At 37.7% G+C, this 13,650-nt stretch overlaps 1 protein-coding gene across 1 annotated transcript in view; it reads left to right on the top strand.

The window, feature by feature from the left end:
- Window positions 1–13,650, top strand: part of LOC126267799 (uncharacterized) — a 387,883-nt gene that overhangs the window by 46,726 nt on the left and 327,507 nt on the right. The gene's annotated exons all lie outside the window — the stretch shown is intronic.

The raw sequence follows: 13,650 nt of genomic DNA, 5'->3' as shown, positions 1-13,650 counted from the left end.
ACGAAGCTTCCATCACCTGGTGATCACTTCCTTGCAAGTGATTCACTTTATTATGTAATTCTATGCACAAGTGATTTTCTTGTGGCTCTGATTGTTCAATGACCAATCAGTGTCTTCTTCATCTAAATTTGCAATCATCAAGCCCTTTGGCAGACTGATCTCATCCATGCCAAACAGGGACCATAAACTCTCCATTTAGATTACTTATATGTGCTTACACTTCTGTATACAGAACAATACATTTTATCTAATTCTGCATTATTTTGTAGGCTTCTACCACACACTACACTTCTCAGGGTACATCGACATCAATAGTGAAAAATTTCAAACCTTCAGTGTTGATTACTATGATATGTCATGTAATTTGTTGAAAGATGTTATTGATTGTGTGATTTATCCTTTAACTTTTTGTGTTAACAAATGCTTAGTTGCAAGTAAGTTCCCCGACATAGCCAAAATTTCTAGAGTTGTGCCCATATATAAAAAAGGGAACAGAACTGTCCTGCTCGTAACAGACCTATATCCATAACCCCAGTTTTTTCTAAAATTTTAGAAACAATTATCTATGAGCAAATTTGTGTACTTGGGTAAACTAAATATAATTAGTGATAAACAGTTTGGATTTAGGAAAGGTAAATCCACTACAGATGCAATGGACTCCCTCGTAAAAATAGTCCTAGATGTGTTTGAGGCTAGGGGCTATGCCCAGGCTACATTTTGTGACCCGAGCAGAGCCTTTGACTGTGTAGAGCATCACACTATGCTGAATGAGCTAGTTTACTATGGTTTTGATGACAACAGTATAAATATGTTCAGGTCTTTTCTAGATATCTGCCAACAAGTTGTGTGCATTGGTAGTGAGAAATCAAATTTGGTTAATGTTAGGTACAGAGTGCCTCAACGGTCAGTGCTTGGACCTTTACTGTTTATACTAATGATTAATGACCTGCCCGCATTCATAAATTCTCACACAATATTGTATGCTGATGACACAATGTTTAAACAAAAAGCTCTGATCTAGGTACACTGAAAACATTGACTGAAAATACCCTTGCTCAGTCCTCATTATGGTTCAAAGCTAATGGCTTTTTACAAAACCCAGACACTTTAGTTTAGCCTCAAAGAGATTCCTAACCACCAAGAATTAGAAACTGTAAAATGTTTAGTTGTTACTATTGAAAATAAATTGACATGGGAACCACACATAAAAAATATATTAGCTAGGCTTCAAGAGTTATTTATCTAATTAGAAATTTAAAAAGAAATGTTCCCCATGACTGTGAGATCAGCATATTTTGCCTTCTTCCAAAGCGTCACATCATGGAATCTTACTGTGGGGTAGTAGCTGTCATGTAAATGACATTTTACTTTTACAGACGAAAGTAATAAGAATAATAACGGATTCTGATAAAACGGAACATTGTAAATGTCTGTTGATTAAATTGCAGTGTCTTACAGTAGTAAACTTATTCATCTACAATGTTTTATTGTACATTAGAAACAATGTCTCTAATTTTGTGTTGAGAAGTGACATTCATAGCCATAATACCAGAAACAGAACATCTGTAGACGTGCCATATTATAGATTATCAAAATTGCTGAACTCCTAGTTCTTGGACTAAGGATGTTTAATAGACTAAGCGCAGACTTTAAAGAACCGCCTGTAAATTTTTTTAAAGCTAAATTATACAAGCTACTAGGAATAATCCGTTTTACACCATTGATGAATTTTTTGAAGATGAAAATACTTTATTCTAATGTGTACCTATTTTATGTAAACCAATTTACATCAATATAGTAGTTTATGAAGACTTTGTCTATTGCTGTAATCAGCTTAATGACAACCAACCTATCCGAACTCCAGAGATGGGAACTTGCTTCAATATATCCTCTCTTCTCGTTATCCACCAGGCCTCAATCTCCGCTAATTTCAAGTTGCCGCCACTCATACCTCAACTGTCTTTCAACAACATCTTTGCCTCCACACTTCTGCCTCGACTTACATCTCTGCCCTTACTCTTTGCCTTTAAATATGTCTGCTTGTGTCTGTGTATGTATGGATGGATATGTGTGTGTGTGTGTGTGTGTGTGTGTGTGTGTGTGTGTGTGTGAGTATATACCTATCCTTTCCCCCTAAGGTAAGTCTTTCCGCTCCCGGGATTGGAATGACTCCTTACCCTCTCCCTTAAAACCCACATCCTTTCATCTTTCCTTTTCCTTCCCTCTTTCCTGACGAAGCAGCCGCCGGTTGCGAAAGCTCGAAATTCTGTGTGTGTGTTTGTGTGTTTTATTCATTGTGCCTATCTACCGGCGCTTTCCCGCTTGGTAAGTCTTGGAATCTTTGTTTTTAATAAAATTATTATTATTATTAATGGGAATCAAAACCAGCTTTCCTGTACCTGGTGGTATTTTATCATGGAAACCTGTCTTGAGCATACACATTCACAGTTCAGTTGGTGACATATCGGGTGATCAGAAAGTCAGTATAAATTTGAAAACTGAATAAATCACGGAGTAATGTAGATAGAGAGGTACAAATTGACACACATGCTTGGAATGACAAAATACAAAAGTTCAAAAAAAGCCCAGCAGATGGCGCTTCAGAATAGCAATAATTAGCATAACAAAGCAAGATAAAGCAAAGTTGAAGTTCTTTACAGGAAATGCTCAATATGCCCACCATCATTCCTCAACAATAGCTGTAGTCAAGGAATAATGTTGTGAACAGCACTGTAAAGCATGTCCGGAGTTATGGTGAGGCATTGGCGTCAGATGTCTTTCAGCATCCCTAGAGATGTCAGTCGATCACGATACACTTGCGACTTCAGGTAAACCCAAAGCCAATAATCACACGGACTGAGGTCTGGGGACCTGGGAGGCCAAGCATGATGAAAGTGGCGGCTGAGCACATGATCATCACCAAACGACGCCAGACGCCGTCTGTTGGCCATTTTGTGGAACTTTTTTTTTTTTTTCTAATAAAACCCCATGTCATTCCAAGCATGTGTGTCAATTTTTACCTCTCTATCTACATTATTCCGTGGTTTAATAAGTTTACAAATTTATACTGACTTTTTGATCACCCGGTATTTATGACTGATGTATCTTGCGACATTCCCTCACTTGCAATTGTTTCCAGTGGAAAAAAAGGTTCCACTGAGTTCAGTTGTATACCACGTAACACTGATTTTTGCATGATACTTATCCAGTAAGTCTATTCTGAGAATCACAGAATAATCTTGACCAACATTTGGCAAAACTCTTAGCTCCAATGCTAAAGTGTAGCACTGTTGTCCCTAATAACTCCACGTCATTGTTGCCTACTCTATGTAACCTGTATCATGCTGACCTATGCCTCTTCCTGCCTAAAAGATGCACACTAACAACTGGAATAATTTTAATCTTAATATAACTGATTTATGAACCTAAAACTACAACTACATATATTTTCTGAAAACCATGATATGCTGATAGTATCATGTGTCACTAATATCCATTCTATTTATTGTTCCACTCTCAGACAGAGTGAGGGAGAAATTACTCTCTGTATGCCTCTGTACAAGCCAAATTTCTTTTAGCTTGTCCGTGAGGTCCTTACACTTACATTTGTGGCTGTAGAATCATTCTGCAGTCAGCCACTAATGCCTGTTCTCAAAATTTTCTCAATAGTGGTTAGCGGAAATGTCTTCTACCCTCCAGGTATTCCCAGATTCCCGTTTGAGTTCATGAAGCATGTAGCATTCCTGTAATATTTGCATAATGATTGAATCTGTTGGTAACAAATCTAGCAGCTTGTCTCTGAATTGCTTCAATGTCTTCCATCAGTCCAACATGGCAGGGCTCCCAAACACTTGAGTGGTTCTCAAGAATGGATTACAGCAGTGTTCTGTATGTGATTATTTTATAGATGAAGTCCGTCATTTGTCTTCCCTGCTACTGACTTTATTTGTTTCTTCCAGTTTGTACCATTTTGCAAATATTACACCTAGATATGTAATCACCATAACTGTATTCAAATATTACAAGATTGCTTTTCATATTCATCCGCATTAACCTAGGTTTTTCTACATTTTGAGCAAGCTGTCGTTCATCTCATCAACTAGAAATTTGTCTAAATTATCTTGTATCCTCCTCATTCAGCAATGGCATCTTCCTATACATAACAGAATCATCAGCAAACAATGATAGATTGTTGCCCAATGTGTCGGTCAGATCATTTATGTTCATAGAGCATGAGAGCAGTCTTATCACAGTTCCTTGTGGCACTCTTGAAGATACCCTAGTCTGATGAACCCATGCCTTTGAGAACAATTTACTGGATTCTATTATTTAGACAGTCTTCATGCCACTTGTGTCTTTGACAACAGTCTGCAGTGAGTCACTGTGTCAAATACTTTCCAGCCATGTAGGAATATGAAATCTGCCTGTTGTTCTGTACCCATGGTTTATAGGATATCATGTGGGAAAAGGGCAAACTGAGTTTCACACAAGTGATTATTTCTAAATCCGTGATGATTTGTGGACTGATTTTCCATCTCAAGGTCATTTATTGTATTCAAATTCAGAATGAGTTCAAGAATTCAGCAGCAAACCAATGTTAAGAATATTGGGTCTGTAATTTTGCAGGTCCATGCTTTTACTGTTCTTTTATATATGGATCTACCTTCGGGATTTTTTTTCTTTCTTTTTTTTCTTTCCCAGTTGCTTCTGACTCTGTGCTAGCTGAGTGATTTGTGATAAATGCAAGCTAAGCAAGGGGCCAATGCCAAAGATAGTCTGTGTAAAACTAAATTGGGATTCCACTCAGATGTGGTGACTCATGTATTTAAAAGTCTTTCTATTGCTTCTGTGTACCAAGGATGCCTGTTACTATGCCCCTCATATGGGAGTCTGTGTGACTGTCATGTGATGGTATGTCTGTATGATCCTCCCGTGTGAGGGATTTCTCAAATGTGAAATTTAAAACTTCAGATCTCCTTTTGCTGTCATATATTGCCACACCAGACTGCTTGACAAGAGACTGGGTAGAAGGCTTTGACCCACATAATACTTTTATGAAGCACAATTTTCTTAGGTTCTCAATAAGATCTAATGTATGATAGTAGAAGTTGTATCTTTTGCACATCAATCTTTTTATAGACACATAAATTAATTCTAACTTTTGTGTGATGACATTTCTCTATTCTTTTTGAAGAGAGTGTGCAACAATCCTACTTTCCCAGCATTTTCCAAATTTTGTTATTAAACCACAGTAGACCACAGTGGAATTTCTTCTATCCTTAATCCTCCTACTTGCACATACTTCTCCAGTGCATGGTTTACAAACAATTTAAACTTTGTCCACAATTTTGCTGCTATGATGACATCCCTGTCTCTATACGGACATTGTCAATAAGGTCAGGTCTGTTTGCAGCAACAAGGTCTAAAATATTTACAATGCATGTGAGCTGTCAAACTAACTGCTCAAGACAGTTTTTCAAAAATTTTTCTGAACTACTTTACAAGACTATATGTCCATATACCTGCAATGAATCCATACATGTCTCAGTGTATACTCACTTAGTTATAATCACCTCCATTTGATATTGGATGATCAGAGTACTTCTGTGCTAGTGAGTGTAGACTTTCTTTGAATGATATTGAGGTTATTAGAGTGCAATTGGGTGACTGGAAAGAAGATCCAATTATTAACTTGAGTTACTCATTTCCAGATAACATTACAGTTAGACTCAACTTTAAGCTGTGCAGAGACAATATGTTAGTTAACTGCTATGAACATTTCTTCTGTGGTGTCTAATCTATCTTTTCAATATATCTTCCATGCTTCATTAAATATTTCAGAGTTTTCTATTTTGCGTTTCACCCAGATATTAGTACTGAGCATAATTTGAGTGTGACAACTTTCCTGGAGGGAAGTAAATTCAGGAACTTCATTATACATGCTTTGGCAATTTACTGTAAAAATTTTTCCCAATCGAAGCGCCGGTATATTTACTTTGTGCATGATCTTCCACTGATCTCTGTGTATTGACTGGTGAGCATTTATTAGATTACTTCAGGCTATCACCTAGCCTAAAAAAACACACATACACACTGCACAATTACATTGCTACCTGAGTTGTTGCTTTCCCAGTGTGGCACACACTTGACCTATTAAGAAGAGCTGTACACTTCTCCATCCCCTAACACAGATCGAGAAATGTGCAGCCAAGACCATTACAGAAATGACAAATCATGTGTTTGAGTATACCAACTCAAGTTCAAAGCAAAGGACACTGATCAGATCTGCGCATTGTAAGCTCTGCTTTGACCTCATGAAAAAGGCTAGCAGTTTTCACCACTTCTACCATGCACTGATACAAACTTGGGACTCAAAAAACAGACCTCATTGGTGCTGATATGAGCTACTACTTGCAGACAACTGCACCCTACATCCTCAATAGGCACAAGCAGGACACCCTTCATATGTAGCAAGAGGCCCCATGGCAAACATACCGAGTGCACAATGAACATATTTCAGCCCTGGACACTATTTCCGTAGGGGACAACTGAATGAACCCAGCCTTACAGCTCTCAATAAGTAGCAAGCCCCTTCCCCCCTATTCCTGCTCAGACCCTGCTGAAGAACCAGCTACTTGTCCACTTACGAGGTGGATTGGTAAAGCTAGTCCCTCCCCACAATGGCTCCACCCCACAAATGATGTGAATGTGTTATAACCTGTCACTCATTCTATGGTGAGTCCCTGTGATGGATACACTATAAGGTGTCTCAGTAACTGAGCTTGTAGGCAAAATAAGCAACACTTGTGTCCCAACTGACACGCCAGACTCTCTGCTGTTGCTACTGGGCGCATACTTCTCCAGTGCATGATTTACAATCAAGACTCAGTATCAGGGATGGGCATGAAATAATAATTGGATCCCTCAATTGCCCACGAGACTCTTCTCCCAATGTAATTGAAAACTTTAGAGAAAACCTCAGTTCACTGGTACATAAGTTCTGAAATCATATTGTAATCATCCAACAATTACTTGGGAAAATTACTATTTCATTAGTGGTGGTCATGATAAGACACACTGTGAAACTTTAGTAAACACCTTTTCTGAAGACTACCTAGAATAGATAGTTAGAAAACTCACTCATGATAAAAATATATTGCATATAATGGTAACTGACCTCTTTGAGGATGTCCACATTGAAACTGGTATCAATGACGATGGTGTGTTTGTGGCAGCAATGTTTGCCAAAGTACATAGGACAGTTAAAATAAGTGGAAGAATATATGCATTCCCTGAACTAGATAAAAGATCAATAGTGTCATATCTCAAGGAGGAACTTGAAACTTTCAGCACAGGTCAGTAGCATGTAGAGGAACTCTGGCTCAAGTTGAAAAGAATAGTTGACCATGCACTGGATGGATATGTAGCCAGTAGAATAGTCCACAAGGAGAGGGAACCTCCATGGTATACCGTCACTGTAAGGAAACTTCTAAAGAAACAGAGACTACTGCATAATAGATGTAAGACAAAGTGTAGGGTTAGAGATAGATGCTGAATGAAACACATTTGGCTGTCAAGAGAGCAATGTGTGATGCCTTCAATGACTGCACCTACATCTACATCTACATCTAACTCTATACTCTGCAAATCCCTGTGAGATGCATGGCAGGGGACAATTCCCAGTGTTTCAGTTATTAGGGTTTCTTCCTGTTCCATTCACATATGGTGTGTGGGAAGAATTATTGTTTGCATACCTCTGTGTGTATAATAATTATTCTAATCTTATTCTCAGGGTCCCTGTGTGAGTGATACATAGGTGATTGTAGTATATCTGTAGAGTAATCTTTTAAAGCTGGTTGTTGAAACTTTGTTGATGGACTTCCTTGGGATAGTTTACGTCTGTCTGAAAGACTCTGCAACTTCGTTTCCTTCAGTATCTGTGTGACACTCTTCCATGGATTAAACAAACATGTGACTGTTTGTGCTACCCTTCTCTGTATACATTCAATATCCCCTGAAATTCCTATCTGGTATGGGTCACATACACTTGAGCAAGTTTCTAGGATGAGTCACATGAGTGATTTGTAAGCAATCTCTTTTGTAGACGGATTGCACTTCCCCAGTATTCTACCAATAAACTGAACTCTACACCTGTTTTACCCATGACAACCTATGTGGTCATTTTATTTCATATCCCTACAAAGTGTTACAACCAGTTATTTGTATGTGATGGCTGATTCTAGCAGTGACTCATTGATATAATAGTCATAGGATACTACATTTTGTGAAGTGCAAAATTTTAGATTTCTGAACATTTAGAGCAAACTGCCAATCACTGCAACTTGTGGAAATATTATCAAGATCTGGCTGAATATTTATGCCACTTCTCTCTGACAGTACTTCATTATTGATCAGATATGTTGTAAGATTCTACAGCAAATTGATGTGAAGGATATTGGATGGTAGTTTTGTGGATCACTTCTATTATTCTTCTTGTAGAAAAGTGTGATCTGTGCCTCTTTCCAAGAACTGGATATTTTTGTTCAAGGGATCCATAATAGATTGTTGTTAAAACAGGGGCTAACTCAGCCACAAATTCAATACAGAATCAGACAGGGATTCCATCAGGGCCTGGAGCTTTGTTCAGTTTTAAAGATGTCAGCTGTTTCTCAACATCACTAATACAATACTTATTTTATTCATATTTTCAGGGGCACTAGGATTAAATTAGGGCAATTGTCTTCAGTTTTTATTTGTAAAGGAACATTCAAAAATAGAATTAAGCATTTCAACTTTTGCTCTGCTACCTTCAATTTCAGTTCCTGTCTCTTTTGCTAGGCACTGGACACTAACTTGGGTGCCACTAACAAACTTTACATATGACCAAAATTTCTTTGGATTATGTGAAATGTCATTTCACAGTATTCTGCTACGGTAGTTATTGCACTATAGTAGAATACTGTCAGGTGATCTTTCACAGAACCCAAAGAAATTCTAGTTGTATGTAAAGGGTGTTAATGACATCAAAGGTAGTGTCCAGTCTCTAGAGAATGAGATGGGAACTGAAACTGAGAGTATCAAGCAAATCTAAAATGCTTTACTATGTTTTCAAATGTCTCTTTACAAACGAAAATCCAGAAGAGTTGCCTCACTTTAATCCTTGTTCCACTAACCGATGAATGAAATAAGTATTAGTGTCAGTGATGTTGAGAAACAGCTGATATAGTTAAAAGTGAACAAAGCTCCAGGGCCTGATGGAATCCCTGTCAGATTATATACTGAATTTGTGGCTGAGTTAGCCCCTCTTTTAACTAACTATAGTCTATTGTAGATCCCTTGAACAAAAAACTGTGCCAAGTTCTTGGAAAATGCACAGGTCACACCTTTCTACAAGGAGGATAGTAAAAGTGATCCACATAACAACCTTTCAATACCCTTGACATGAATTTGATGTAGAATCTTAGAACATATTCTGAACTCAAACATAATGAGGTATCTCAAACAGAATTATCTCCTTAGTGCCAACCAGCATGGCTTTCGAAAACATCGATCATCTGAAACTTAACTCACACTTTTTCACAAGACATACTGAAAACTTTGCATCAAGGCAATCAGGTAGCTGCTGTATTTCTTGATTTCCGAAAAGTATTTGACTCAGTACCACATCTATGATAATTGTCAAAAGTATGATCATTTGAGATATCAAGTAAAATTTGAGACTGAATTTAGGACTTTTTGGTAGGGAGGACATAGCATGTTATCTTGGATGGAGAGTCATCATCAGATGAAGAAGTAACTTTGGGTATGCCCCAGAGAAGTGTGTTGGGACCCTTGCTGTTTATATCATGTAGTAATGACCTTGCAGACAATATCCACAGTAAAATCAGGCTTTTTGCAGATGATGCAGTTATCTACAATTATCATCTTAAAGGAGCTACATAAATATTCAGTCAGACCTTGATAAGGTTTCAACGTGGTGCAAAGACATGGCAACTTGCTTCAAATGTTCAGAAATGTAAAATTGTGCACTTTACAAAACAAAAGCACCTAGTATCCTATGAGTATAAAATCAATGAATAACAGCTGGAATCAACCAATTCATACAAATACCTGGGTATAATGCTTTATAGGGATATGGAATGAAATGATCACATAGGCTCAGTTGTGCATAAAGCAGGTGGTAGACTTTAGTTTATTAGTAGAATACTGAAGAACTACAATCAGTCTGCAAAGAAGACTGCTTAAAAATCACTTGTCTGACAGGTTCTAGAATATGACTGAAAGTGTGCATCCCATACCAAACAGTACTAATAGTAAATATTGAACATACACAGAGAAGGGCAGCATGATAAGTCCCAGGGATCTTTATCCATAGGAGAGTGTTACCGAGATGCTGAAGAAACTAAAATGGTAGACTCTTGAAAACAGATGTAAACTAATCCAAGAAAGTCTGCTAAAAAAGTTCCAATAGCTGGCTTTAAATGATTACTCTATGAATATACTACAATCCCCTATGTATCACTCACATATGGACCATGAAGATAAAATTAGAATAATTACTGCAGGCACAGTGGCATTCAATCATTATTCCCACACATCATATGTGAATGGAAAGGAGGAAACTCAAATAACTGGTACAATAGCACATCTGCTATGCACCTCACAGTGGTTTGCAGAATATGGATGTAGATGTGAATGCTACATCCTGAGGCAACAGCCTGCAGGTGGCTGAATATGGAGAACAGCATCTGGAACTATTCCTGAACTGTGGCCAGCCCCTCATGCATCCATACACAAAATACACACACCAAATTCATCCTAAAACTAAAATACAAATGTAAGATGATACATAAATTTAAAAAATATTAAAATAAGCCCTGTTAACTTAAATCAACCTACCTTAAAACTTTGAGCCAGTCACTGACACTATTCATTGCACTGTGGCAGATACAAACAAATGAGCTACTTTCCTGTAAATGCAGAACAGGGACTCAGTGATCATAAGGCCATTGCAGCATCCCTGAATAGGGAAGTAAATAGGAATATAAAAAAAGGGAGAAAGTTTTATCTGTTTAGTAAGAGTAAAAGAAGGAAGAATTCAGACTACCGAACAGATCAAAATGAAAATTTCTGTTCTGACACTGACAATATTGAGTGTTTATGGAAAAAGTTCAAGGCAATGGTACAATGCGTTTTAGACAGGTACATGCCGAGTAAAACTGTGAGGGACGAGAAAAACCCACCGTGTTTCAACAAGAAAGTTAGGAAACTATTGCAAAAGCAAAGAGAGCTTCACTGCAAATTTAAAAGTAGCCAAAACCTCTCAGACAAACAGAAGCTAAATGATGTCAAAGTTAGCATAAGGAGGGCTATGCATGAAGTGTTCAGTGAATTCGAAAGTAAAATTCTATGTACCGACTTGACAGAAAATCCTAGGAAGATCTGGTCTTATGTTAAATCAGTAAGTGGATCGAAACAGCATATCCAGACACTCTGGGATGATAATGGCATTGAAACAGAGGATGAGACACGTAAAGCTGAAATACTTAACACCTTTTTCCAAAGCTGTTTCACAGAGGAAGACCGCACTGCAGTTCCTTCTCTAAATCCTTGCATGAATGAAAAAATGGCTGACATCAAAATAAGTGTCCAAGGACTAGGAAAGCAACTGAAATCACTCAACAGAGGAAAGTCCGCTGGACCTGATGGGATACCAATTCTATTCTACACAGAGTAAACGAAAGAACTTGCCCCCCTTCTAACAGCCGTGTACTGCAAGTCTCTAGAGGAATGGAAGGTTCCAAATGATTGGAAAAGAGCACAGGTAGTTCCAGTTTCCAAGAAGTTTTGTTGAGCAGATGCGCAAAACAATAGGTCTATATCTCTGACATCGTTCTGTTGTAGAATTTTAGAACATTTTTTCTCGTGTATCATGTCATTTATGGAAACCTAGAATCTACTCTGTGGGAACAACATGGATTTCAGAAACAGTGATCGTGTGAGACCCAACTCACTTTATTTGTTCATGAGACCCAGAAAATATTAGATACAGGCTCCCAGGTAGATGCCATTTTCCTTGACTTCTGGAAGGCATTTGATACAGTTCTGCACTGTCGCCTGATAAACAAAGTAAGAGCCTACGGAATATCAGACCAGCTGTGTGGCTGGATTGAAGAGCTTTTAGCAAGGAGAACACAGCATGTTGTTCTCAATGGATAGATGTCTACAGACGTTAAAGTAAACTCTGGCGTGCCACAGGGGAGTGTTGTGAAACCATTGCTTTTCACAATATTAGTAAATGACCTAGTAGATAGTACCGAAAGTTCCATGCAGGTTTTTGCTGATGATATTGTCGTAGACAGAGAAGTTGCAGCATAGAAAATTGCAGCAAAATGCATGAAGATTTGCTGCAGATAGGCATTTGGTGCAGGGAATGGCCACTGACACTTAACGTAGACAAATGTAATGTGTTGCAAATATATAGAAAGAAGGATCCTTTATTGTATGATTATTTGATAGTGGAACAAACACTGGTAGCAGTTACTTCTGTAAAATATCTGGGAGTATGTGTACGGAACGATTTGATGTGGAATGATCATATAAAATTAATTTTTGGTAAGGTGGGTGCCAGGTTGAGATTCATTGGGAGAGTCCTTAGAAAAAGTAGTCCATCAACAAAGGAGGTGGCTTACAAAACACTCATTTGACTTATACCTGAGTATTGCTCTTCAGTGTGGGATCCATACCAGGTCAGAGATAGAGAAGATCCAAAGAAGAGTGGCGCATTTCGTCACAGGGTTATTTATTTATTTATTTATTTATTTACATTTTCTTTGTGTGGAGCCATCATAATGATGGCTTTTGCAAACGTCAGACTTAATACTATGGTTATATTTATACTTATAAAATACACTATATTCTGGTAGCAATTGCTTCTTATGTCTATTTTTTACATTTATCACATGACAACTGATTTTGTTTCAAAAACATTTCCCGTGTACGTTCTTAGAGAGTTTGGTAGCTTGTTATACCAAATCAAACCACTGATATATGGACTTCTATCAGTCATTTTTAACGTTGTTCTGTTACGGAAATAGTTACACTTTGTTCTAGTGTTGTGATCGTGTACATCCCATGTGTAAGTCTTATTGCTCTTTTCTGTATTAGTAGTATTCTTTTTAAATGTACATTAGCTGCACAGCCCCATAGTTCAATTCCGTAATTGAGAAAGGGGTAAAGTGTTCCATAATATACTAATTTCAGTGATTGGCTAGAAACCATCTTTGCAAGTTGGCTGAGGAGATATATGGCACTACTGACTTTTCCGCCTATGAAATTAACATGGTATGTCCACCACAAATTTTCAACATATACACCCAGGAATTTACAGTTACCATTTTCTGTTGCAGAGATATTACACAGTCTATTCATATTGTTGTGATGAGTACCGCCTGTTTTAAATGTCAGTAGTTGAGATTTGGTGACATTCACCTCGAGTCCTTGATCATTGAAATATTTTGTTACTTCTGTTACACCACTAGTAGCAAGAGATTCTAACTCTTTAGATTCGCTCGCATAGAATAAGATTGACGTGTCATCTGCATAGCTTACAATATGGGAGTTAATGGGTTGTGCAGTGTCGTTAATATA

This window comes from Schistocerca gregaria, chromosome 4, assembly GCF_023897955.1.
Source record: "Schistocerca gregaria isolate iqSchGreg1 chromosome 4, iqSchGreg1.2, whole genome shotgun sequence".
Taxonomy (NCBI): domain Eukaryota; kingdom Metazoa; phylum Arthropoda; class Insecta; order Orthoptera; family Acrididae; genus Schistocerca; species Schistocerca gregaria.
The sequence above is the reverse complement of the archived record's forward strand: the minus strand, read 5'-3'. Positions and strand labels throughout refer to the sequence as shown.